This window comes from Amblyomma mixtum, chromosome 10, assembly GCF_055824585.1.
Source record: "Amblyomma mixtum isolate Tamu chromosome 10, ASM5582458v1, whole genome shotgun sequence".
Lineage (NCBI taxonomy): Eukaryota > Metazoa > Arthropoda > Arachnida > Ixodida > Ixodidae > Amblyomma > Amblyomma mixtum.
The window spans coordinates 184,115,952-184,139,780 of NC_143021.1; positions in this window are offsets into that span (position 1 = coordinate 184,115,952).

Below are 23,829 nucleotides of genomic sequence, written 5' to 3' on the forward strand. Positions count from 1 at the left end.
AAGCTGAGAATTTTCAGTGTCATCGAAATCGTAAACCGAGTGTTTCAGTGACCACTTTCAAAAATTCCTTAGAATACTCGGTTCAGTATAGCAAAAAATAGGTGTAGCATCACACTCTTTGCCCCAGCTTATACAATATGCTGCGAAACTTCTCTTATTATTCAAGTAATTATCGAAAAGCCACAAATTAACTTTACAATTATTGCAGCTTGCTGATTAGTCCCAACTGGGAGTTTCATGCTGTGAAAAAGCAGACGTCCTATCAGTTTTTTAAACGAAGGAAACCTCTATTTCTAGAGACCTACTTCGCAAAGATATCCGACATTTTTCCCTCACGCGACCGAAACTTGAGCGCACGAGGAGCGCCGCAAGTATGGCGTAAGCGAAGCGTCCACTGGTGACGTCTCGTTAAGAATTTAGTGCCCAATTCGAAACGCGTGTGCTAACTTTCCTCGCTAGAGAAACTCGGCGCTCAGCTTAGACCGCAGCCGGTGTTATCGACCATTTCGTCACTAGGAGTAAGGCAAATTAGTCATGGGCAGTTACGGAAGAAAAATTATATTCATCGTCTGCTGCATGGCCATCGCTTTTGGGAACACTGATAAGTACACCTGGCGCTCTGCCTGTCTGGATAACTGCGGACATAATTTATTAATTGTTTCTTTTTATTTTTGTCACTAGCTTCGTGAAAGGGATAAAGGCACTCTTCTCTGACAGTGTGCACATTACTGTGTAACGTTGAATGCTGCCGGTGTATCCATATACATTGCATTATATCTGTAAAACGTCTATTTCTTTTATGCGGCATTGGCTTGACTGCTACAATAAATGAGAATGACTTCGTAGATGAAAAGTTTCTAACTGAAAATATTGCGATTTTAATGGTATGGTTCTACGTACCGGCTGGCCTAGTACAGTTGCCTTGTGCTGGATGAGATACGTCCCGTGCTGTAAGACGTTCTAGTACTTATTTAGTAAACCTCGTCCACAGATGTTTGGCACATTCTAGTTGTGGTTTTTATTGGGGCATTTTTAAGGTAATATAAAATTTTCATAGTGAATGCGTCAACAGCAGTGATTACGCCCAACGTTGCACTGCACAATATTGTAACGTAACGTTACAAAGAAGTCTCCTGCGCCGAGGAACACCGGCAGCCAGTCAGGTCAGCACGAGACGGAGCAGAGTCACTTCGTCTTTCTCCAATGGCCCGTTGCGTTCTTCCTCATCTTCTAAGGAAGGCATGTGTCATTGCCCCCCTCGTTTGCAGCATCGCCTCGATGCGGCCGACTAGGAGCATACTGGTGAGCTACGGGCTGACAGATAGTGGGCTTGGTTGGTACAGGAGGAGCACAACACAAAACGGGGTGCTATCCGTCTCCAGATCGGTCAGCAGGGCGGCCGTGGTACGGTTTCATTCGGACGACGTGTACAACGTCAGTGAGCTTGCGTCGTCTGCGGCTTGAGGGGTCTCGAGTGGCAGATTCTACTTCGTAAGTAACGTCACTGATGCGGCGGAGGACACGGTATGGTCCGAAGTACCGGCGCAGTAATTTTTCAGACAGTCCGCAATGGCGAACGGGTGTCCAAATCCATACATAGTCTCCAGGCTCGTAGGAAACGAAGCGCCGTCCCTGGTTGTAGCGATCAGCGTCTAGTTGCTGTTGTAGGTATATGCGCTGCCGTGCCAGCTGCCGCGCTTCTTCTGCACGCTGAGCAAAACTAGCGACGTCCATATCAAGTTCACTTTCGCAGTCGGGGTATACGGGCAACATCGTATCCAGGGGAGTGGTCACTCGGCGGCCGAAGACAAGCTCGAAGGGAGTAATCCGCGTCGTCTCTTGAAGTGCCGTATTGTATGCGAACGTGGCGTATGGGAGAATTTGATCCCAGGTCTTATGCTCTATATCCACGTACATGGACAGCATGTCGGCCAGAGTTCTGTTTAGCCGTTCCACCAGGCCGTTAGTCTGCGGGTGGTACGCCGTGGCCTGTCTATGGCTAGTGTGTGTAAGATTCAGCACTTCCTTAGTCAGGCGGGCCGTAAAAGCTGCCCCACGGTCGGTAATAATAATAGCCGGGGCGCCATGGCGCAATACGACGTCGTGAACAAAGAATGCGGCGACTTCGGTGGCAGTTCCATTTGTGAGCGACGCGGTCTCAGAATACCGGGTCAGGTAATCCGTCGCGACAACAATCCAACGCTTTCCATTAGTTGACTTTGGAAAAGGGCCAAGAAGATCCATTCCCACTTGTTGGAAAGGAGTTTTCGGTGGAGAATAGGTTGAAGAAATCCGGCTGGTTTCATGGGGGGAGATTTTCGACGTTGACAGTCACGGCAGGTTTTAACATAGGATCGTACTGAAGGTAATAATTTCGGCCAATAATACTTCGCCCGAATTCTGGCAAACGTGCGACTAACTCCCAAGTGGCCGGCGGATGGTTCGTCGTGACAAGCGCTCAAGATGTCAGGCCGTAGGTCCATAGGTACTACGAGCAGGAATGTCTCTTGTGATCTTTCAAAATTGCGCTTGTAGAGAACCCCACTTCGTAAAGTGTATGACTGCAAGCCACGACGAAAAACAGGCGGTACCCGACCACCGCGGCCTTCTAGATACTCGATGAGCGGCGCCAGCTCCTGGTCCTTGCGTTGAAGGTCAGCCATATGAGATTGAGTAATGGCCCCAATGAAGGGAAAATCGTCGGCGGTTTCCACTGCAGCGGAGTCTAAGGGCGCGCGTGATAAGCAATCTGCGTCTTGGTGTTTAAGTCCCGACTTATAAACAACGGTAACATCATACTCTTGAAGACGAAGACTCCATCGAGCCAAGCGTCCAGACGGATCTTTGAGGCTGGCCAGCCAGCACAGCGAATGATGGTCGCTGACAATACGGAAGGGTCGTCCATACAGGTATGGTCGAAACTTGCTTATGGCCCAGATTACCGCAAGTCACTCCTTCTCGGTCGTTGAATAGTTCGCCTCCGATCGGGATAGTGTTCGACTCGCGTAAGCTATAACTCGTTCTACGCCATCTTGCCACTGGATAAGTACAGCCCCAAGGCCAACGTTGCTGGCATCAGTGTGGTCGTCAGTTGCTGCGTTTTCATCGAAATGGGCGAGTATGGGGGGCCTGTGGAGGCGGCTTCGGAGCTCCTGGAAAGCTTGTTCTTGATCGCCTCCCCACAGGAACGGCATGTCTTCTCTGGTTAGTGCTGTCAATGGTTCAGCTATCTTGGAGAAATCTTGGACGAAGCGTCGGTAGTAAGAGCAAAGGCCCAGAAATCGCCGAAGTGTCTTTTTATCGCTGGGACGTGGAAAACTTGACACTGCGGTAGTCTTGTCCGGATCAGGGAGAACGCCCTGTGCACTGACAACATGGCCGAGAAAGCGAAGTTCTTTGAAAGCGAAATGGCATTTCTCCGGCTTGATCGTTAATTGTGCGCCTTTGAGTGCTTGAAGCACAATGCGCAACCGGTCCAGGTGTTGCTCGAAAGTAGGCGAGAAAACGACGACATCATCTAAGTACACTAAGCACGACTGCCACTTCAGACCTGATAAAACCGTGTCCATCATACGTTGGAACGTGGCCGGCGCAGAGCAAAGACCAAACGGAAGCACCTTAAACTCGTATAGGCCGTCAGGCGTCACAAATGCAGTCTTCTCTCGATCTCTCTGATCCACCTCGATTTGCCAGTATCCGCTTTTGAGGTCTAATGAGGAGAAGTACCTGGCATCGCGTAGACGGTCGAGGGCATCATCAATCCTGGGGAGCGGATAGACGTCCTTTTTGGTCACGTTGTTTAGTTTCCGGTAATCGACACAGAATCTCAGGGTGCCATCTTTCTTCTTGACGAGGACTACTGGCGACGCCCATGGGCTCGTCGAAGGCTGGATTACGTCGTCCGCAAGCATCTCATTCACTTGCGTTTGAATGGCTTCACGTTCCTTAGGAGAAACCCGGTACGGGCGTTGGCATACCGGTAACGTGGCCTCATCGGTTATGATGCGGTGCTTGGCGACAGGAGTACGACCGACCTTGGAGCCAGTGGCGAAGCAGTCTGCGAAATCAGTCAGAAGAGCCGAAAGAAGATTCCTTTGATCGGGCGTCAAGTCCGGGCTCATTTTAACGGTTTGAAGGAGACGGCAAGATGTAGCCTCCTCTTGAGGGTTGGCCCCGGCGGTGCATAAACGAGGCGAGGCAGTAACGTCGTGAAGGAAGGCAACAGCCGTTTCCTTGGCGAGGTGCCGCATCTCCTTAGCAAAATTCGTCAGGAGGACAGTAGCACAACCGTTACGGAGTTGAACGAGTCCTCGAGCAACGGCTATCTCCTTCTCGAGAAGTAGCGGGAGGTGCCCATCCGCGATGCCCTCGTAGTCGTGAAACAAGTCATGACGCACAAGAACAAGCACACTAGACCGTGCTGGCACCCTCACATCATCGTCGACAATACGCAGAACGTTGAGTTCCGGATCCTCGTTTTCAATGCGCTCCACGGCCCGTTTCGTCGAGAACGTCACACGCGCTTCTTTCAGGTCAATGACAGCGCCGTTAGTCTGCAGGAAGTCTAGGCCAAGGATCAAGTCTTTGGAACACTCACGAAGTACGACGAATTCTCCGACATACACAAAACCCCGGATGCCGACACGCGCTGTGCACTTGCCTACAGGGGTAATCAAGTGACTTCCCGCCGTGTGAATTTTCGGGCCGGACCAGTGCGTCAAAACTTTCTTCAATTCGCGGGCGAGACCGTGGCTCATTACCGAATAATCTGCACCGGTGTCTAGTAACGCCGTTACATCGGCTCCATCAATCTTTACGCGCAAATCGGAGGTAGTGTGTCGGATGCTGTCGCCACCTGTCCCAAGCGGAATGTCGTCGTATCGGTCGAAGGCAGCCCGTCGGATGCTGTTGCTACCTGACCCCAGCGAAATCTCGTCGAGTCGGCGTGACGAGGACGGAGGATCTTCACATTTCGCGACATCAGCGACCCTGCCTCCGAAGGCCGCTGACATTAGTTTTCCCGGCGAGGGCTGGGAGAGCGTCGGCGTCGGGGATAGCTCGGACTTGAGGAACGGTAACTTGTTGGGGACGTAGACCGACGTTCTTGGTAGCCGGACGTAACAGGATGCTGTTGCGCAGCAAGGTGGCTTTCGATTTCAGTAGGCCGCTCGCCATTTTGAGGGCAGGGGTCGTCCGGTGCGAAACCGCGCAGGCCGACGCGGCGGTACGGGCACGCCCGGTAGAGGTGACCTGCTTCACCGCAATGGAAGCAGAGGGGCCGACGGTCGCGGGCCCGCCATACTTGACTCTTACGGGGTCACTGATAGGTTGGCGCAGGGGTGTAGCGAGGAGGACCCTGCGGCTCCATTGCTGGAGCTGCGGTATTGATACTGTTGTCTTGCGTGGGAGCCCTACGTAGGACGGACGCGTAGGTGGGTCTCGCGTCGAGCTGGTAGGAAACGTCAGGAACTCGCTCAGCTGCCATACGCACCTCGTCCCGGACGACTTCAGCTAGTGATGGAAAGGACGGCGTGTTGCAAGGCATCCGGAGTGCTTGCAGTTCTTCTCGCACGACAGCACGGACGAGGTTGCGTAGTGCATCCATATCGCTTCCGCCCTGCATAGGTAGTGCGTCGGACCCAATGATGTTCACGTCGCGATTGTATTGACGAGCCCGGTGTTGCAGCGTCGTCTCCATGGTGGTAGCCTCACTGAGGAACTCCGCAACAGTGCGCGGTGGGCTGCGCACTAGTCCTGCGAAAAGTTCTTGCTTCACGCCTCGCATCAGGTGGCGCAGCTTCTTGTCTTCTGGCATCTGTGGGTCTGCGCGCTTAAAAAGACGCGTCATGTCTTCATAAAACATGCGCACGCTCTCGTTTTGGCGCTGGTTCCGCGAGTGCAGCGCAGCTTCTGCTCGCTCCCGGCGGTCGGCGCTTGGAAAAGTGGTCTTCAAGTCACGACAGAAGGCTTCCCAGGATGGAAAGGAAGCCTCATGGTTTTCAAACCATGTCCGCGCCGACTCTTCAAGAGCAAAGTAGACGTTGTGGAGCTTACGCTCATCGGTCCACCCGTTATAACGTGCCACACGCTCGAAGGCCTCAAGCCAGTCCTCGGCGTCCTCGAACACGTCTCCATGAAAAGACGGTGGTGTTCGCGGCTGATGGCAGAGGATGTTTGCGGGAAGCCTACTCTCAGATGTCATTGCCGCAGGTGTTACAGGGGCCCGAGGCTGCGTCGACCTGGTAGCGGCCGGAAGTGGTCCAAATTCCGGGGGCTCTCCACGTAGGCGGCGGCCGAGGCGCTGATGTACCGGAGTAAGCTCCGTAGTGAGAGGTAGATTATGCGCTGGAAGCGTACCCAGCACCTCCACCAGATTTGTAACGTAACGTTACAAAGAAGTCTCCTGCGCCGAGGAACACCGGCAGCCAGTCAGGTCAGCACGAGACGGAGCAGAGTCACTTCGTCTTTCTCCAATGGCCCGTTGCGTTCTTCCTCATCTTCTAAGGAAGGCATGTGTCATATGACATAATCTCTTCGGTTCCTCAGACGCATACGCTGGCCGTTTTGGGCTTTGCTTTTCAAGTGGACAATGTGGAATGCCAAAACAGTGATGACTGACAAAATTTGGACGAGTTGGTGTATACTGTCCACTCAAAACAGCCCAGGCAACACGGAGGGGAAGGAGCGCCTGTCTTCTCTGCCTCCTTTCTGTTCGTGTTTGCTGCGCTATTGTGAATCATGCCCGGACAAGTCGCTTGCATTTTTGATTCAGTGAAATTCTGACTATCAGTATAAATGCTTGGTCTTGGCCAACGGGGCTGGATAACACGATCGAATGGTGGTACACTGTTCGCGTGTTGGTATTAGCAAACCCTGCCGCTTTATTGTAGCTAGGAATATATTGGAGCCCGTTCCAAGGGAACGGCCGTCGCCTTCCTCCACGACGTGGATAGGTTGCCGAATCTGTGCCCCGTAGAGATTATTCTCCGCGACGATGCCGCACCACGTAACGCGCTTCAGAAGGTTAAAATAAACCCGGGGTTGTCACCTAATCAGAAGAACCTTCTGTTGTCGCTGCAACTTGATTTTACAGATTGCTTCGCGGCGAGCTCCAGGTCGGACGTACGCCGGTAGCCAAGCATCGCACTGTCACCGATTGGGCCACGCCACCAGTTTGCCAGCGTTGATACCGTGTTTCGCCGAAAGAGTGGGAGGTTATTAGAACGCAAGTCGATGAAATGCTTTCAGACGATGTTATGCAGCCGTCAACAAGTCCGTGGGCGTCGCCGGTGGTTCTGGTGAAAGAGAAAGAGAACACGTTGCGATTCTGCGTTGATTACAGGAAACGGAACAATGTCGCTAAAAAGGACGTATACCCACTCCCCAGGATCGATGATGCGCTTGACCGACTCCGGGACGCCAGGTTCTTCTCTTCCTTATATCTGAAAAGCGGATATTGGCAGATCGTGGTGGGCGAGCGAGACCGCGAGAAAACGGCTTTCGTCACACCCGACGGTCTGTACAAATTTAAAGTGCTCCCGTTTGTACTTTGCTCCGCTCAGGCCACGTTTCAACGCATGATGGACACTGTTTTAGCTGGTCTGAAGTGGCAGTCATGCCTTGTGTACCTGGACGACGTGGTAATCTTTTCGTCTAACTTCGAACAACACTTACAGCGATTGCGCATTGTCCATCAAGCTTTCTAGTCTGCACAACTAACAATCAACCAAGAGAAATGTCATTTCGCCTTCGAGGAGCTCCGTTTCTTACGACATGTCCGCGCACAAGGTGTTCTCCCAGACCCTGACAAGACTTCCGCCGTCTCCAGTTTTCCACACCGAACCGACAAGAAGGCCCTGTGACGTTTTTGGGGCCTCTTCTCGTATTACCATCGATTTGTTAAAGATTTTTTTCACCTAACTGAGCCATTTACAGCCTTGACTCGAAACGACACACCCCGTCATATGGGGAAGTTCCCAAGACGAAGCCTTCGAGAAAGTCCGCTGCCACCTTGAAAGTTCACCAACACTAGCTCATACTGCTCATGCTAGCAATACTGCTGGAAGTAGGCATGGAGTAGTTCTGTCTTAGCAAAGCTTTGTTTACTGCTGTGTGGTCTAGGCAGATGCGTACTTTTTCTTTCTTAAGCACCGTGACCATATGACTGGACCATTCTGTTGGCTCATTTACCTTGGATCCGACTCCTTTTTCTTCTATGCGCTGGAGCTCCCCTTTGACCTTTTCTCGGAGGGCCACCGGAACTCCCCTCGCCGGCACGACCACTCCCACGGGTCCGGGCTTTAGCTTCATCGCGTACTCAATGTCTTTTAACTGTCCCAGTCCACTAAAAGCATCTTCAAACGATTGCGCTGCTGGGTGCAACGGGTCGGCATGCACCTTTTGCACGTGACAAATAAAACCCAGGCGTTCAGCCACTGATCCACTGAGAGCCACGGGCACGTTTTGGTCGACCACGAAGAACGTCGCTTCGTGCACTTTGTCGTTTGCGCGCAAATGCAGCCTAATTTTTGTTTTGGCCAGAGTTTTATGGCCGAAGAACGCTGTTAACGTTACGCGACATTCTTGGTGCGGTTTGCTCGGCAGTTTGTCGACATCCTTGCTTTAAATTACACAGCAGTTAGCTCATGTGGCCAGCTCGCACGTGTATGGGCGTCCTTCGATGTAAACTGTCGCGCTCCAATGGCCTGAGGCTAGGGCAGCGACATTGAATAGGTTGGGGCAACCAAAAAGGAAATAAAAATAATAGGCCCCTGCCTGCACCGCTTACACACAACAGGCTTAACCCAATTGAAAAGTAAAAGAGGAGGCCCGTAGGCAAGTTGTAATTTGACCACCCGTGGGTGGAAAAGTAAAATAAAAGGGAAAAGCTACTGTAGCGACCCACAGCCGAGAGTGCGGGCCCGGGGAGGCTCCCCTGACCTCCCCTGGGACGTAGCGGAAAGGGAAATGGGACGTGAGAAGGGAATGGGGACAGCGAGTTTTTTGCTCTGATCCTTCGATTATCTCGACTCCATTACTGGCCTGCCTGGCCAGGGCAGGGAGAGCATCGAGATTGCCCAATGGTGCGGCCCCACTCACGGGATGCCCGACCACCCACCATACGCAACGGGCTCCGACCGTCGGAGACAGGAAAACCTAACACGGGGTCAGTAGCTACCTAGGGCTCCTCTTCGCTCACTAGAGGGCTTTTCCCACCTGCTGGCTACAAGCCGTCGAAGGTTTTTCGCGGTTTTTCAGACTTCCGGAAGTATGTGTGATAGTCTCGGCCAGTAGAGGTCCAGAACGTCAACGGCCTCGCGGCCTCAGAACTGGTCGCTCCGGGGGGACACATCTGTGCTTCCTCCAACCATCCATGCACTTATTTCCTCTCCTAGCTTGCTCTGCTCCTACTGAGGAGAGAGTGTTCAAGGCTGGGCGACCGGGCCACTAACCAAGAGTGTGGCTTAGGATGAGATGACCCGGGCCTACTCCACCGGTACTCCACACATCTTCGGTTTTCACCAGACTCTTACGAGGCAGTACTAGGCCCTCATCCCCCGGCATCCCGCAGGCGGTTAAGCCTGCGGCCGGCCGTAAGGCCGCTTCCCCGAGGCGGCGGTCCTCAGAGCCTGGCCACTATGAACCCCCGCGCGGACCTGGTTTCTCCGTAACCAGAAACCGACGCGTCGGTAGCCAGACTTGCACGCCCCCGCGCGCAGAGGAAGGTAGCATGTATCTGAAAACCTTTTGGTGTTTTGACATGCCTTCCGGGCCGGATTTCGTGGGTCCAACCTGAGTATAAACCCAGGCCTGCCTCCGCTCAGGCATCGGACCTCACTTGCACGACTGGCCCTCACAGTCGTCTGGGAGTCGCTGCCACTCCCATTGGGGGTTTGCATCCCCAGAGGATGGGTCCCGGCCATCCCATCCCCACTGCTGGCATTGCACCGAAACAAAGCCTAGTAGCCGAAACTACACCGGCCCGTATCCGGTGGCGGGGGGGGGGGGGGGGGGGGCACGAGCAGGCTGCACAGTCAGATTTCCACCCCTAGGGCAGCGACAGTCAAAGTTTGCAAAATGAAATCGCTGTCATGCTCGTCTTGCACTTGGCGCAGTTCCTTTTTCGAACCTCTGTTATGACGGGGCGCCAGTGCTTTGCATGCTTGAGCGAAGTGATTACGCCCACCGCAATTTGTTCACACCTTTCCTTGAGCCGGTCACATCGCGCCACGGTGAGTGAAATAACCACAACGACTACAAGGCCGTTTTCGCGGGCCGACCGCGTGGGCTACTGCGTCGCCTGCTGTTTCGGTGCCGCACTGATTTCCTTAAACTGCTCTTTTCCTTGTTCGTGGGCTCGGCATATTGTAACTGTCTTGTCATACGACGGGTTTTCTTCAATAAGCTTATGGTGTGGACCTTTGTCTTGAACTCCCAGGATAATCCGGCTGCGGAGCAAGCGGTCTTCCAAGCCTCCGAGCACTGTTTAAAAGACCGGCTTGCAGCAACCGCTGACAACACCAACCTGACAAAGCTGGGGGAATATGCAGAGACAGATTGCCCTCTTCATAACCTCGAAGTCCCAGAACAACTTCGGATCTACTGGAGGTACCGAGACGAGATACCCGCGCAAGATGGCCTCTTGTTTCGCTGCAAAAAGGTAATCATACCGAAGTCAAAAAGATACGACATGATCCGTCTCCTTCACAAGGATTTCCTGAACAGCCAAGGTATCGCCCAAGCCAAGTCAAGCCCCTACCACCCGCGGTCTAACGGCATGACGGAAAGAGCGGTGCAGGAAGCCAAGAAGCTTCTAACAAAATGTTCCCTCAAAACGCCTGCATTTCAGATGGCTTTGCTTGAATGGCGCAATACACCGCGTGATGATGTGTTACAGTCCCCTGTGCAGACGCTGATGGGACGCTAAAAACGGACTCCTCTCCCGGTGCCTACAAGCCATTTCGAGCCACAAGCTATACCCAGAAACGAGGTCCACAGCCGCCTTCGTGAGATACGCCAACGCCAAAGGACGTACTACAAGCGTGGCAGCAGGTACCTGCCACCTGCGACGCCAGGCCAGCAGGTCACCGTGTATGACACAATCAACCGGACCTGGTCTCCAGCTGTCGTCCTCAGGCCAGCTAACGAACCTCGCTCGACGATCCTGAAAACGGAAGACGGCAGGGACATTCGACGCACACGAGAACATCTATGACTGATGGGTCCGCAACAGGAACCTAGTTCTGCCCTTCAAAAAGACCCTTGTACAGAGCCCGGCCAAGAGCTACGTCGAAGCTCAAGGTTTCGACGTGAACCTTGTCGGTACTCTCTACCGGAGCGACGCTGAACCTGGTTTGTTCAAAGAAGGGAAGATGTAGCAGAGCTGAGCAAGTCTGACGTCACTCGCTGAAGCATAACCTGCGCATGACCGAGTACGTCGGGGCACTGTATATATATGCCATCTTATCGGGAATAAACGTTGTTCATCACCCGATACCGGCCCGTGCACAATAACACAGATGGAAAGCTTGTTCCAAGATGCGTCTGTTATTAGTGCGTGTAAAAGAAAATTCAATTTTATATATACAGGCCTCGCAATCCTGTGCACACGGTGGGTGACGTTCACTTACCGAACTCCGTGAGAAGCCTCCTCAGCCTAGGCCCAAAATTTGCCATAGAACCAAAAAAGTCCGCCGCAGAACTTCTCGGGCTCGTGCGGATGGTTGGACAGAAAGCACCCGATAGTGACAAGACCAGATGCATCTCGGAAGGCGTCGATGTACTCCGCAAGTACCAGCCATTCTCCAAAAAGTTTCCTGTGCGTCAGACCATCAACTATCTCCGAAACAATGAACTACTTCTGGTCCCTTCTGACAAAGAAGGTGGCTTTACCGTACTATCCGCAGGTGAATTTAGCTCAAGAGCCACCAGCGCCCTCGAGACTGCATTCAATAGGAACCACGCCAACCTCTCCAAGGTGAAAAAGCAAGCCGTGGCTTTATGTAAGTCCCTAAAACTGGACAATTTGGCTTGTAAACTTAATACCGCGAGTCGTCTCAGTGGATCTGTGTTCTTTTCCGCTAAAACCCACAAGCCTGGAATACCTTTCCGTGTAATCGCATCTGAAAGAGAGTCATGGCAGAAATTTCTCGCGATTTTTCTTAGAGACAAGTTAAAATTGCTAACCGTCGATGACCCATTTGTGATCGATGGCTCAAAAAAGGTTATAGATTTTTTAATTATTAAACATGACCACAACCTTAACGCCTTCTCGGTCGACATCAAAGATTTATATTATTCTTTACCGCACAGAGAACTGCTGTCTTGCATTGAAGAAGCTATCGACACCTTCGGAGCCGTGAATTTTCAGAACGAAGTAGGCCTGTCCATCGGTGATTTTCTACGTCTTGTGAAATTTTATCTGAATTCTTCCTATGTTACGTCAGGTGAACATGCATATATACAAAAACAAGGTGTCTGCATAGGCTCTTGCGTAGCACCTATACTAAGCGAACTCTTCCTTGCTAGATACGATAGGATGTTGAATGACAGGATCGCTGATACGTGCGTAGCAAAAATTTTTCGTTACGTGGATGACTATCTCGTCCTTTTGAATTGCAGCCACGAAGCATTTAACCCTATGGTATCCGAAATTCTTTCTATGTTTGGCCAATGTATTCCTCTGGCTTTGACGCATGAAACACCGCATGAATGCTCAATCAGATTTCTGGACCTGCGACTGCATTTCTCTAACCAGCATACCTGCTGGTCCTATCAGCCCAGGGGTAAAAAACCTATTCTGCCTTTTATGTCTGCCCATACAAAACTCGTTAAGAGAGGGATAGTAAGACTTTGCTTTCAAAATGCGCTTCAGAAGTCCTGTGAACATCATTTCCAGGATAGTTTCAGCAACCAGGTCGAGCGCCTGTCAACCGCCGGATATCCCCTGAACGTTCTGGTGTCCGTGGCCGGGTCCGTCGCCAAGAAAGAAGGACGACATGACGCGCAGGAGGCGTCCAACAGGGAGAATAGAAGAGTGGTCGTAATGCCCTACATTCATGAGGTCAGCCACCGCCTCAAAAAGGTCGCGAAACGTTCAGGGGTTGACGTTGTCTTTTCAGCGCCAAACAAGCTTTCCGCCCTATGCCCGAAGGTGAACAAACCTCTGATCGCCCGTGGGTGTGGGCAGACTCATTCGGAACAACTCGTCCCCTGCAAAACCGGCGTCGTCTACTCTCTGCCCGTATCCTGTGGGAAGAGATACATTGGCCAAACAGGCAGGTGCCTCAACATTAGGCTTCAAGAGCACAGGAATAATGTAGACAATATTGCAATTTCTGGGCACCTTGCCAAGCACTGCAAAAAGTGCAAACGTAATGATCCGGACGAAACCTGTTACCCAGATTTCAATCGCTGCACAATTCTTGCCAGAGGACGGGATAGGATATCCAGGGAAATCGTAGAAGCATTCGAAATCCACAACGCAAAAGAACAATGTGTGAGTGCACCCTCCCTGTGCCTGTCGCAAAAAGAATTGGACTTTCTTAGGGGCAGGGTAAATGTTTAATTCTGTTCTTAAATGCCCCTCTCTGTGTTTTTTTGTTAATCACCTCGTGCGCGATTTTAGTTCCGTTTTTCACCGTTAGTTTAACGCTGTTTTTTGCCTTTTGGCTATGTGCATATCCGTTTTCATCGTTTTCATCGCTTTTACTTCCGTCCCGGCCTCTTACACCGTGGTTTTATCGCTTTTTGTCTTTCTTTCGGCTTTTTCACCTTTTTATCGTTTTTACCCTTGGACGTGACTACACTGTTTCGGTGATTGTGCAGGATCGCCTTGGACACACCCCCCTCTTTGTACTTTATATATGTGTCCTGCTTCGAAATAAAATTTCAGTTGTTAGTCAGCGCCCGTGTCTGTGTCTTCTTCCTTCGTGTTTTCGTCCCGTTCCTTGCGCTGTTATTTCATCATGGATTACCAACTAGCCCGGCATCTTGCACTTCTGAAATTAATTTCACCTTAGAGGTTTCGTAAACTTTAGGCCTAATCAATGTCTACAAGTTGTTTCGCTACATTAGTCCCAATTTCAAGTCATAAGACTACTGGCAAAGATATATTGAATCACTGCTATTTATTAATACGCGAAGGAATTCGTAGCTGCGCTTGTGATTCATATTGATGCAATATTTTTTCTTAGTTCACTTGATAATCATTCTTGGCCAGGGGGCAGGGGGTAATTTTTAAAATTTTGCTCTTAAATAGGAAGGTGTCTCTTTCTTGTCAAGACTCATTTATGATCTCCTTTGAATTCTAAGAAAAGCGAAGTCAAAATGAGCACACATCGTCAGCAGCACTCGTGTATGGCCCTGCATAGAGAATTCATTGCTCGAATATATCAATCTTTCTGAATGCGTTCTCATTATCCTGCAGGCGCTCAGAACATCATAGAGGCCGTATTTATACGCACATTTGCCACTTCGCGGGCAAGTATATGAAGCGTCTGGTCAATTCTTTACAGCCTGTAGTCTAGTGCTTCATGCTGCTCAATTTCGAAGACTTTCCAGCTTGCTCCGTTTTGCAGTTGTCTGCGTATCTGGAGTCCTCACGTCTTTGTTGCCTGCCTAAGACAACGAAGAAATGCAGGGAACTTTTTTTTTTGCATGTCTAAAAGACAGCAGACATCTTCAAAAGCTCTAATTTCACCTTGCATGTCACCCACTCGCTAGATAATTGCCCGCGGATGCACCATAATACGCATTTCATGGCCCATTTTATCTTATTTTTTATTTCTTTTATTTTACATTTTCTGCACCATTCTTCTTCCGTCTTTTTCTACCAAATTACCTTCCGCATGCAGACTAGCAATCCAGTACTTTTTAAACAGCTGCTAAAGTTTCTGCTTTGCATTAAGAAGTTTTTATCTCACCCTCGAGACAAATGAACTCCAAATTATTTATGTTCACCAAGTTAGTCCACACCAACGGTCTTGATAAGCGCCGACTCCATCCCGAGAATACTGAATCTTTTGGCCTGAGGAAACGGCTTTTGACACGCCGGAATGTACTGCTAATTTTCTGGACTGTTGTACACTAGATTTCCTCAGATATGTTTCATTCTCTTGTCTGCTTTGATTGCTCTTATCCTAACTGGTTCGCATGAATTCCTCGTTATGTTACTTGCAGAGCAATTTGATCAGTAAAATAAAGGGTTGCATCTGTGTTCATCATTCTGCTGCCCCAAAGTTTATCCACTGAAGCCATCTCTACCATCTTCGTAAAGCCGTCGTGTTAAGCTGTCGCCAAAATAATGTGCCGTTGCCTGACGCACCTCCACACTGGAGCTATATGAATTTTCTATCCAGGAGCAGGGCCGCTATGAAACCCACAAACACATTTTCTCTTAGACTTGCATATTTGTGGTTTACATCCTTGCAACGAAAGCCAGCCTGACTTCGGATCTTCCCACAGACTCAATGCTTCCTGGTAAAGGTGACAACGGCTAATATTATTCAAGCGAAAGCTTCACTAATAGACCTCGTGCTTCGATCGCAGTGCGCCTAGTTTTCACTTTAAAATGACCTTGAGCATAAACAGCAAAGGAAAGGCGCATAACTGGCCCGCTGGGACAGTGGACACCTGGTAGCGCTTTAAGCTACGATACCCATCGAGCGGGAGTTTGGTAAGCCAAGGGACGGCGCATAACTGCCCTCTTTGAACAGTGGACGCCTCTCGTGCTTTAAGCTACGTGGCAGTAGTGACAGATTTTTTTTTTATTTAAGATGTTTGCTATTAGGCATAATGAAAAAGAGAGAGAAAGTTAGAAGAAACAGTGTAAACAAGCCTCGCTTAAAAAGTGGCAAAAGTTCTCGGTAAAGCGACCATGACGTGTGCACTTGAGATCAACGTCCCATCGGAGGCCTACCTTCCTTCGGAAGCATCGTCTGACGGAAGCTGTAGCCATGCAAGTCTACAGCAAGTGTTTTTCGACACAGTTATTTGGCGCAGCAGCACAATAGGGACACTTGTCAGTCACTTCGAAACGTTTGTCACGCTACCGATGACACATAGAAGGGGTCAGAGATGCTCCTGCCCGAATCCCGCGCACAGATACCTCCTCCTCCAGAGCGAGACCACGAGGGAGAGGCTACAAACACGGAGGAATTAGAGAGCGTGTTCGCTGACGCAAAGCCTGTTTCTCGAAAGCATGGGACAGGAAGGGATATGGTGGAAGAGGGGAAGGTGGGGGGATGTCTGATGTGCCAAGGTGTGTCATTGCATCCACATGAATATTATGCGGATCCTTGGCATGGCCGCGAATTTAGTCTATGCGTACCGGACAGGGGTATTTTGTGCAAAGTTGGCGAATGGACTGTGTGATTTGGAATGTGCGCCGGAAAGCTTTGGGCTGCGTAGGGGTGACAAGAGAGTCGGTGTGAATGTGAACAATATCGAAACTGGGTATGAGGCATAATGAAAAAGAGAGAGAAAGTTAGAAGAAACAGTGTAAACAAGCCTCGCTTAAAAAGTGGCAAAAGTTCTCGGTAAAGCGACCATGACGTGTGCACTTGTGATCAACGTCGCAACGCAGGCCTAGCTTCCTTCGGAAGCATCGTCTCACGGAAGCTGTAGCCAGGCAAGTCTACAGCAAGCGTTTTTCGACACAGTTATTTGGCGTAGCAGCACAATAGGGACACTTGTCAGTCACTTCGAAACGTTTGTCACGCTACCGATGACACATAGAAAGGGTCAGAGATGCTCCTGCCCGAATCCCGCGCACAGATACCTCCTCCTCCAGAGCGAGACTACGAGGGAGAGGCTACAAACACGGAGGAATTAGAGAGCGTGTTCGCTGACACAAAGCCTGTTTCTCGGAAACATGGGACAGGAGTCGGTGTAAATGTCAACAATATCGAAACTGGGTGTGAGTGGAATAAAAGCAACTGCATTGTGAATCGTTTGAAACTCCAACGCAAGGGGGAGCAAGTATCCATGCAATATGTAGCGCGGCAGTTAAGATGGAGATAAGAGGGACTGCAAGCTGCGGTAACTACCTTCAGTGCTGTGTGTGATGCATCGGTGTCTATTATGCGTACTGAAGGCAGATGCGCATCTGATATCGGCGTCGAGCAGAGGAGCAATTTTCTTTGAGTTGATAGTATGACCATGAGGGAGGAGTCTGTAAACGATGAAGCTGAAGCGACATCTTGCTGGCTCTGTTTGCCTCACGCTGGTCTATGATTTCAGTTTATTATTTGTTGAGCGTACTCTTGAAGAATGGCTATGGGTGTGCTACGAGGAAGATAAGTTATGGCGCGCATAGCGTCCGATTCACATTCAAGGGAGTACTATTATCGACGGGTGAGGCGATGAAAATGGGCCTGGTACTCCGCGCGGCTGGAGGATGGAGCGCACGAGCTCACGGGATCTATCAAAACGCGCTCTGCCAGAGTGGATAGCTATGTGTCGAATAAGGCTGAGTGTAGCGTGAGCCGCTTTACTGGTCGAGCTTAGCCACAGAGTCTCAGTCCCAGATGTATGAAGTAAAAGACCTAGAACACACACACTTTCGACTTGATGCACTTGAGAACTATCTACCGTGAAGGTAAAAGGGGCTGCTTTCCGTAAGCCACTTCTGTTTCGAATGCGAATGAAACAAGATTTATTACACGAGAGGGTAAGACCCAAAGGGGGTAGTCGTAATGTTAAGGAACCAAGCGCTTGCTGGAGCGCCGACTGTTGCACCGACGCATCTGGATGACAACACCACAAGGTTATGTCGTAGGCATACGCAAGGACGCGTACAGAAGGCATTTTCTCTATGAATCGGACAAGAGGAATAAGAGTTACGTTAAATAATGTGGGGGCAAGAACGCAGCCCTGGAGTACACCGCGGTTGGAGGTAAAGCGACCAAAAGGATTCCCATGGGCACGTACACTGAAGGTGCTGTTTGTTAAAATGAATGGATTGAGAGGAGATATCGATGCGGGAGAGCAAGATCTTGAAGGATGCCAAGGCTTCCAGTGTGAAGGATGTTGCCATAAGCCTTTGGTATGTCAGTAGCGATCACCGTACGAATAAGATGACTATGGGGAGAATGGTTAAGTACGTCCGCAACCAAAACAGCAAGACCGTCTTCTGTTCCATATTGAGGGGGGAAACCAATTGAAGATTCTGGATAAAAATCATTCGATTCCAGTCACCATGACAAATGAGCTGCTAAGATGTGTTCAAAAAGCTTGCAGATAGTAGACGTAAGAGAACAGAGCGGAAGGCCAAAAAAGAAATTGGCGGCTGACCTGATTTCGGTATTGGGACGATGATAGGATGTTTCCGCTCTGCAGGAATAACTCCAGAATGTTTAACCTCATTGAATGCGTCAAGGAGGGGCTGTGAAGCAGGTCCTTCCAAACTGCGAAATAACCAGTTAGGTACACCGTCAGGTCCACGAACAGTTCTCGTTTTGAGGCGATCTATGGAGGCTAGCAATGCTGCCATGGTAAAATCTGCAGTAACCTCCTCGGGGGGCTCATGAATTGATAATATGGGAGGAGGGGTAGGAAGGCAGTCATGATGTGTTAAGAACTGATGGGCTCCTTGTTGCGCAAACGAAGCTTCATTCACATTCACAGCTAAGCGAATGCTTTCTGTGTAATCAGCTACTTAACATGTGCGTTCCATGGCGTGAAATACCTGCCATAGATGTCTATTACCCTGTGGAGCTGTGGAGAGGAGAGGCGGGCACACCATGCAGCACAGCGCTGTCTGCTAAGTCTCTTTGAGTAGCGCCGCGCACGTGCAGTAGCCCGATGAAGAGCTGGAAGAGCCGAAGGGTCATGGTGATTACGACAACCATAATCAGCCGCCCGGCTACGAAGAGCCCAGAGATTAAGAAGGTGCATATCCGGGTTCGGATCATCCTCATTTTCGTAGTGGAGAATATGTGAGTGAACAAAAACAGCTTAGAGTGTAGACCGAACAGTATATGGGTTAAATGCAGACAAGCGATTACCTGCGCGTACGGAATTCTATGATGTAAAGCATACGCTTCGGCTTATTTTCTGGAGACTCGGAATTGTGATGCAGATTAAAAATATGGCTGTGATTACTGCCCCAAGTACATGGTTCAACAGTCCAACGAGGGTAGCCGGGGCCTAAGCACCAAGGCAAATCAGGCGAATACAGACCACCTCGTGGGCTCGTTGAAGTTTGCGGTTTGTTTAGTAGTTGAAATGAATGACCCAGAAAAGTGCTATGAATGTGAGCACCCCGGGAGGAATTGAAAGGGTAGCCCCACGAAGTGTGAGTGCCGTTGAAATCTCCGCCAACTAAAATAGGGGTGCCCGAGGAGTTATTGCGGAGGAAACGAATCCAACCAACTTTGGGAGATGCTTTTTTTTATGCGAGCTGACGGATGACCATAGAAGACGCAAGTGTCAGTGGTGGATGTGCAGGTTTTACGAGAAGGCCAACGACCACCTGGCGAGTATTGCACCACCATGAAAGAAAAAAGATGACAAATGTGGGCTGCATGTGTTGCCATTACAACGTTGTGGCAGAGACGCGGCACTGAAGCCATAGGCCATCCACATTTATTGTGTTCATTGGCGTTGGCGTTGACAACGTTTTATACTCCAATGATTTCAGGAGCGCATATCTTTCTCCCTGGGTCAGTGGACGCTAGAATCGCGCTTATAGGTACCTGGGGTGATGAGAAAGAGATGTTGGCTGCAGGCGTTAGCGCTGACAACGTTCTGGCAGACACGCGGCACTACTGCAACAAGCCGCAGCTTTCACTGGGTGAGCAAACTGCCTGGATGGATCATTAACTGCCACCTGCCAGAGTGGCAGGGTGGGTGCGCTGCCTACCCAGTGTCCAGATCGCACTCAGCGTTACAGACGCCTAACCCCATATAGTTGCCAGATATGCCGTAGCTTTCGCTCTCTAACCCGCTTTCGCAGTAGTTTAACCGCAGCTCATTTTTACCTGTGTATTGCTTGGCCATTTGTCTATCATCTCAGCTTTGGTGTGAATGTGATCTGTTTTTGGGCACTCTATACAGGAGGCGGGCTCCACTTTGTGTAAGTTGTCTAGAAAATCTGCCATTGGGCTAGTATGTTATACATGCTCAAGGCTTGACGTGCATTCCACTTGAAAGGCATCAAAGAATAAATGCAACGCACACAAAAACTGGCCGCCTCAAACTCAAGCGATGGCGCAGTTAACATTCCGCCTGAAGTTTACGGTTTCTCAAATTTTACTGCTGATTAGGTTGATAAATATCTCGCAACCATCACACAGAAGGCAAACTATTCTGATCTTGGGCTATACCTAAAGTTCTCTGATGAATTATTTTACCATAAATATTTTCATAAATCCAATACCGTCATGCTCAAAGACACGTCTGGTTTAGAGACAGTGAAATGTCTTTCTCACTCACCATGTTTTATTCTACGCTTTTTGTTTACAGCATACTTCTTCGATTCTTCACAATGCGGCCATTGCGAGTGCAGTGACGGCCAAGAGAGGTGCTATCTGACCGATGTTTGCTACTGTTCCAAAGGGATCTACCGAAAGCGACTATTCCGTGGAAGCCGATGCGTCACTAAAAATGAATGCTTCGCTCCGTAGTGTTACTGCGCGTCATTACAGCTTGGCTGGGCGTCGATGACATGTTGACCGCGGCAGACAAATGGCGAACTCGACGCGCAAAAGTAATTTCCTGTGGAATAAAATACCCGTTTATCCAACAGGTGAATTTGCTTATTAAAATGCTTTTCTTTAGATTTCACTGCGCCAGACGCCTTGTTTGCTGCTGTCCACCATCAGGTGATCTCACGTGACAGCATTATTGCGCAGCTTGCAGCCACTGCAACGAGAAACACTGATTGCTTTTGTCCCAGCGAGAGTCCACGATCGAAGCTCAATGGAAGTAATACCTGAAATGCAAATTTTTTATGCAAAATGGTGAGTTATTCCAAACAGTAAACTCATTTGTTTCCGGAAACAAGTCTACTCAATTATGCTGAAATTCCGCTCAGGTTCGTATGTAGTTCTGAATTCTCTAGTTCTTTTAAAAAGTTCCCTACGTTCGCGTGTCTTTATGTGTTCAGAGATATGAGGAAAACTGTTTGACCAACAAACAGCAGATGAAAAGTACTAAATAGCGGATACAATCAGAATCGGTCTATCTAAAATCAGTACTTCGGCTGGGTTACAGAATGTGACATTTTTTTAACCCTTCATGAGGCGTGAAAAATTACTGATGGTTTGTGCACTAGATTTTCCCAAATAAATTGTACAACATGTATGAGCCACGAAAAAAATTATTATTGCTTGTAAAAGAATATTATCAGAAAAATGGGTGGGACAACACTTGTCCCAATGGCAACTTGGCGACATTAGCAAAGGTGGGACATGCGGTGTCCCTCTGCAGACATTGGCGTTGATCTTTTTAGTCTGTCAGCTTTATCCCTGCCGATGGAAAGGCTCAAAACAAGTAATGCAAAAAGGCACTTGGCAGGCTATACATAGAGCTTTGTGCGCTTTTCCTGTGACGTCGTCGAGCACCATCGGCACCTTTTGCGTGTAGTGGTGGTGCATAGGAAGTGCTGTTGGCCATTGAAGCGAACATCTTTCGGCACCCCCTCATAACTGAGCAGTTCTTGCTTCCTCGCTTGTGATGCACTAGGCTGCGCCGACCTTTGCGAAAGCTCCTCCCACTGATTAGCTGTCTTCCCAGCATGACTCGAAAGAACAGGTATGCGATGGTGTTCCTGTAGCCATGCTGGATGTAAGCGTTTACAATCGCCGCGTCAAGAATGAAATAAAAAAAATTACCGACGATTACGTTACTTCCTAATGCGAAATTTGAGCGCAGCAAAAAGCTGTTTCACCTTTTCGATAGATTGAGGCAAAGAAATCGAGCAACACATGTATGCGCTATCACAGAGTTTTTTTTTTTTATTTTTCACACGTATTCCTTTAACAAAGATTCCACTAACAGTTCTTGACAGTCATGAATGAAGCTTTGTGGTCGGAGAAATAGACTGATATATGTTCGACTTGGTACACCAATGCTTGATTCTCAAAGACGAGATCTATACAAGTGCCTCGCGAGGTTGTCACAGCCGTGGGACGCGTTACGAGCGAGAGGAACGGGATGTTCTCCCGCATAAGTGTTAGGAAATTGCTGTTTGTCTTTATGTCAACATTAAAGTCCCCCACTACTAACATCGATGTGGATCGATGGACGGTTAATGCGAGTTGCAGGAAGTGCACGACGTCTTTCGTGAGTGCGGTAGGGGCGAAGTAGGCAGCTACTACCAGCAAGCCGTTGGGCAACTTTGCGGCGCACAGTTCGCCAAGTTCATGTGACGTGCCAAACATTTCGACTGGTATTGCAGAGAGACCTGTGCGCAAGTAGATAGCGACTCCCGCCGCTCTGTTGTGGTCTCTGCGAGCACCACAGCAGTATAGGAAATCTATGATTTCGAGAGGCTCTTCGGGATCCATCCAGGTTTCAGCAAAGCAAAGTACAGAGGAATGGCGCAGAATGTGATCGTGGTGTACGTCCTTGGCATGTGCGGCAAGGGAGCGTACGTTAAGAATGTGGTTGTGAATGATGAATCAAGTGCTGCCAGCGAATGACGCGTCCATTGGCTGTCTGCGTGTGTTACTGATGTGTGGTTAACATGTTAAGCTTCGCCTGTAAGAGTGGAACGCGACAGCGTCTTGCAACGCTGCCAGGGAGTCCACAGAACGCCATCGCCAATTAGGCTGTACGCCTTGCTGGACGGTAAATTTATTTTTTGAGGAAAGCAAATGTATCTCTCTCGCATATCTGGGTGGACACCTGCACCTCGCCGTAAGGGGAAGGGGGAAGATGGGAGTGAACGAAGACGCCGTATTAGCTAGACGCGCCTTTGTTCATTCCAAACCATTCAGCTGGCATTACGGAGTGGCTAGCGTGCTCGTATCGCACTCCGGAGACCCTGGTTCGATTCCCCAACTCGACCAATTTCGTTCTCGGTTTTATAGATTTATGCGGTCTAACTAGAAAGGTTAATTAGGCTATTTCATATTTACATTATTGCATTTCTATCCATCGTGTTCTGTCATTAACCTGTCAATTGTTGGAACTGTCTAGGATGTTCGACACAACGTATATGAAACGAGCAGCGTCTTACTGAGTGGGGAAGTGCGTGGTGGTGGAGGGAACGCGGCTTCGTACTTATCTGTTTTTTTTTTCAGCAGCGTCTCCTTCCGCGGACGCTGTTGTCGCTGCGGCGCGCGTCTTTCTTCTGACCTCTTCATTGTCCTCTATATTAATTAGGCTAATTGATTAATTAAGCAATTAAGTAAACTCAGTACAACTTAGTTGCAGCATAACTATACGATCCCTTTGATTGGTTGCATTTTTACTAGCCAAAGTACAATTGGCCCCATTTGAAATTCGCGCACTGTGACGTCACGAGCATTTCGACCAATTGAAAAGCGTGACATTGGGGGCGGAGCTGGTTACGAGGCCGACGACGACGCGAAACCCAGGAACGGACGCCAAAGAGCTGCGCTCTAAAACGTTATAGCTCCGCCACGCCAGCTCGATGGTTTGGAATGAATTGTAAACAGCCTGAAACAATAGACCATGTTTTTTTGCATTGCTGGGAAGGGGTTTATTTTTGGGACGTGTTACAAAGGACCATAAAGAAAGAGCTACCACTTGACGCGCACGGAATTCGCTATTTAAGCACTGATAATGAGGATGGGGCACCTTTTGATCTCATAATGCTCTTGGGCCTCCACTGTATATGGAGCTCCAGAATGGCAGGCT